Source organism: Penaeus japonicus, unplaced genomic scaffold (genome assembly GCF_977035675.1).
Source record: "Penaeus japonicus unplaced genomic scaffold, GWHDUDI00000001_assembly GWHDUDI00000035, whole genome shotgun sequence".
NCBI classification, from domain to species: Eukaryota; Metazoa; Arthropoda; class Malacostraca; order Decapoda; family Penaeidae; genus Penaeus; species Penaeus japonicus.
The window spans coordinates 14,195,866-14,200,865 of NW_028234437.1; the positions used below are offsets into that span (position 1 = coordinate 14,195,866).

At 39.5% G+C, this 5,000-nt stretch overlaps 1 protein-coding gene across 4 annotated transcripts in view; it reads right to left on the reverse strand.

The window, feature by feature from the left end:
* LOC122242555 (BTB/POZ domain-containing protein 9) overlaps positions 1-5,000 on the reverse strand; it is a 34,394-nt gene that overhangs the window by 18,466 nt on the left and 10,928 nt on the right. The gene's annotated exons all lie outside the window — the stretch shown is intronic.

A 5,000-nucleotide genomic window follows, 5' to 3' on the forward strand; every position in this document is an offset into this window, starting at 1 on the left:
TTAGTTTAATTATGTTTTGTTGTATTACAATTTCTTTTTGTAAATTTTCCATTTCACTCATACAGATGGAGTGATACTTTCAACTTTGATGCTCTATTGCTTAGTAACTATCTGACATAAAAGCATGAGACGTGTAAAATTGAGCTCTTTAACCCATTGTTTATTTCTGATCGAGGCAGCTTCTGCCACATAATTTGATTTTTCCCACTCCCTTTTAGTCACTCATTGTAGAGCTAGAGACATTTTTGTGTTTTGTTTTTTTGTGTGTTTTACGATTTTTAGAAATTTATATCTGTCAATTCACAGGCTCCATCAATTCTGCAGTTGACTAGAATTGTAGTTCAGGGTCCATATCAACTCATTTTTTTTCTTTACACTCAATGTGATAGAAGTATTACTGTTTTAGGGAGGACAAAAAAACAACTTTATTTTTTCGTATTTCTGTGCTGTCACGAACAAACACGAAACTTATAACCATCCAAAATAAAGAGGTTGGGAAGAGGAAGGAAACTTGTGTTTTTGACAGTGAGTTCATCTGCGGTACTTTAGAGCAAGAGGTCGGGAACTTGCGATGTGCCATCACTCTACAGAGATATTGCTTGCTAGAGACCGTAGATGGGTGCAATTCAAGGCTCTCTCTCCTGCTGGTGCTAGAAGAAAGTGGTGCCATCTAGGTTTTGTAAGTGAGTTGAAAACCATTTTGCTTATTATTACGGCAGTTATAATAATTATGACTGCAATTGTCAACATCACTCACTCATTACTTATAGTACAATAAAATAACATAGTGATCCAGAATGTTAAACATGAACCCCAAAATTCACAAAGGTTTCAGTTTGTCCATCCCCACAGATGCATTTTGAGTACGAGTAAAAGTTTCACTCAGATTAATTTTGGTCTTTAGAATATTAACCCATTAACGACAGGGTTATTTTGGCTGTAAATGGTCGAAATGCCAGGATATTCTAATGCATAAACCTAACGCCTCGGGATTCTCAGCCACACTAGCCGCTGGCAAGCACTGTACACCTGATCACCTGACGCGCCAGCCTTGACTAAATATTTCGTCCCAGGCGTCTGAACCAAAAAACACTAAACATGATAGCAAGTCAACCGGAGCGAATGGGTTAAAAGCTTGAAATTACACACCAGAAAATGCACATTTCATTTCCATATATCAAATACAGACTGCACAGTAGAGCATCAAAGATGAAAAATCCATGACAGAGACTTCTCACACTCGAAAAAAAATATTGAAAGGAAAATGAAAATATATTTCCATTCCCAAAAAACACCAGTGAACATAACATGGAAATATTGCACAAATAAAACAAGAATGAAAACATTTTTCTTCATAAAAAAACAATAAAATATTCCTTCTCATGTATAAATAGTACAAATAAACAAGGAGCAATATAAAACTGAGGCTATGGGAGAGGACAGCCTAATAGAGGCATGGTGTGATGGTGCTGACCTAGTGGGCATGGCTGAAGGAAATGCAAATAAACCATGCAAATAAAACGCTTATGAAATAAAGAGCATGTCTTGCCATACATCACAAAGAAATATTTATTTAAAAGTGTACATGGTAAAAAAGACAATGATATATCATAAGGCCAAACAGTATCAGAATTCCTACTTCACACTAACTTCATTTCATTCACAAGAAAAAAAAACATGAAGGGGAATGGTGATATGGGGCTGTATGTATCACTGATATATCCCTAAGCCAATCAGACAGTTAGTTCCCTGTCCTTTTTTTTTTCTTTCTTTCTTTTTTCTTTCTTGTAAATGAAATGCAGTGAGGTCCCCACATCAAGCCACTAGGTAGTGTGGTGGATAGTGTGCCAGCCTCTCATCCCTGTGGTCGGCAGATTGAGCCCTGTCTAGGCTCATGAGTTTCCACTGTCGCCTGGCAGTCACCACCATGTCTGGGAATCACTGTGGGTAAAGACCAAGCTCAGATCGAGTCTACACTTGGTAGCACCCTCTCTCAAATGTATTTTATAACAATACATGCTCTTTATTGCCCCATATGCATTTCATTTGCAGGTACATACTCATATGTACATGCATGGTTACCTTATGGTATAATATTCCATTTGTACTATAAATACATCTGCATGGATGTATTTGTGCAAAATTTGCCTGATTTATCAACTGGAGTTTTAAAAGCATGGCAGTTTATACCCATTTTTCTTCCTTTAATTTTTTCAACTGTAAGGAGTAATTGAGATGGATTTTTGAACTATGATGCTCCACTATGCAGTCTGTATTTACATAACATGCATTTTCTGGCATGCAAATTTAAGCTCTCAAAATCCCAAAGACCAAAATTGGTCTTGGTGAACTTAAAAAATCACACAATGGTCAATGTTACTTGTATAGGGGGGAGGAGAGGGTAAACTTAAGTCACCATTTATTATTTTCAACCAATCACCCCATCATGACTATTTTTCATATTCCTTCAGTTAGATGGCCACTTTCTTTATGGGTTTGCAGATCATTTTCTAGAGATATTGCTAAAGTCTTAAAGAATAACTTTAACCCATTGTGGACGGGTGTCATGACATACATGACGTTTGGCGATTTTGGATCACTGTCCTATTTTATTGTGCTATGAGTAAGGAGTAAGTGAGGATGACAATTGCAGTCATAATTACTATAATTACCATAATATTGAGCTAATATAACATCCAAAACCTAGATGGCACCACTTTCTTCTAGCACCAACAGGAGAGAGAGTCTTGAATAGCACTTACCCACAGTCTCTAGCAAGCACTATCTTTATAGAGTGGTGGCACACAGCAAGTTACTGACCTCTTGCTCTAAAGTACTGCCGATGAAGGATGTGTAGGCAGAACAAGAAGAGGTAGGTGACTCATACCATGCCCAGTGTCTAAAATGTGCTCCTGTGCCAATAAGGATGTCCTTTACTGTGGCACTCACAGTCATAAGCACAGGTTTCCTTCCTCTTCCCTACCTCTTCATATTACCTTCATTGTAGATGGTTATATGTTTCATATTTGTTCATGACAGTGCACAAATACAAAAAAATAAAGTGGCTTTGTCCTCCAATAAAACAGCAATACTTCTATCACACTGGGTATAAAGAATATAATGAGCTGATATGGATCCTAAACTACAATTTTAGTCAACTGCAGCATTGATACAGCTTGTCATATGGCAAAATAAAACACACAAAAACTATAACACAAAAAGGGCTCTAGTTTTACAATGAGTGACTGAAAGAGAGTGAGAAAAGTCAAAGTATGTTGTGTGAAGTAGCCTTACTCTGCAATAAAACCCTTCCTGGAGACTGGGAAAGCAAATCTATCCCCCATCCGCAATGGGTTATTTTTTAAATTTAATTTTTGCCTTTAACCCAATGACAACGGGTGTTTAACACATGTGACATGGTAAAAAATAGGTAATGTCCCCGACAACCATTTATGCCAGGCGTCACAAGTGTGTGACATTCCAATGTACAAGTGGATGGTGAGTAATATGTGGGAGTGTATTATGGCAATAAATAATTGAAATAAGGTGATCTTATGATTTTAACCATAATTATCTATTAACACTATATGTTTACACATAAAATGCATTTCCGCCTTCGCGGTGCGCCGCCGTTGCAACAGCAGGAAGCAGGTAAACTAAACAAGTAAAAGAGCAGATTTTACATTGAAATCACATGCGTTTCCTGTCACTGTATGAGACATCATGATGTTCTGTCATGTGAATCGTGCATCATCATTTACACGAAGTCACGTGCAACCAACTTCACAATATATGATGTCATGACAACGTTTATCATGTGAGTTACATGTGACCAACATCACAGGACATACCATCACATTCCACTGACCTGAATGACCTATTTCTTCCACTTTGTTCAATATGTTGCTATCAGTCATCTGGCAGGAAATTGGGGAAAACATCGGGTATCGGTATAAGGAGGTCAATGACCCCATTAATCACTCAGAAGGGCTCCAAAGAGACAGTGCCAAATGCTCCTCCTTGATGAGCCCCAGCCATCAACATCCAGGTTACGCCGCAGACCTGCCTCCTCTGCCTCATGAAGACTGACGTTCCCCACTTCCTCCTTTGAGGGGAAGAGTAGTGGGGACAAATACATTCCTCACAGGGCAGAGGAGGACAGTGATAATAGTCCAAGCTCAGAGGACAAGTTGGACTATGTTCACCAGGTAGACACAATCCTCAACAGTGATGAGCCATTGACTACCTTCGCCACCAAAGTGTGGCAGAAGAACGAACCTGGGACTCCTAATTTCATTTAGCGAAAGAAAGGATAATGTTCCGAAAAGGTTCGGGTTGCTAGTTCTCCTGGGGTCAAGGCAGACCTGGATGCAACCAGCAGCCCCCCCTTGAGATCTTCCAGTGTTTTTTCACGGACTATCTCCTTCAACATATCATCCACAAGACCAATAGGTGAGTTTATGATTTTTCACTGTTATTGCCTCCTATATTATAACAGTTTGTGTACATATAAGCCATTTATCGAATGTGGAATTGTGTTACTGATGTTTGCTTTTTGTCTGCTTCTAGGTATACAGGTATCTCTCCTCCTGTCTCCCCTTACATGAGGAAGTGGACTCCCATATCCAAGGAGGAGCTGATGGCATACTTTGGTCTGCAGGTGACTATGGAGTTATACAAAATTCCCTGTTACCGGGATTTCTGGTCCCATCACCTAACCGTTTATGTTGAGCTATTTCCACAGACGATGTCCCAGGATCGGTTTGACAACCTTACAGCTTACCTCCATTTCGTGCATCGGGGGCATGGGGAAGACGTACCCGAGGGCCACCTGTGGAAACTCCAAATGGTTATAGACGCCCTCAACACTGCCTTGGTTACGACCTTGGTCACCGAGAAAGACATTGCCATAGACGTGTCTTTGTGGAAGTTCCACGGGAGACTGGGTTTGTCACCTTCAATAAAAACATGGGGGCTAGGTTTGGTTTGAAGGTGTACAA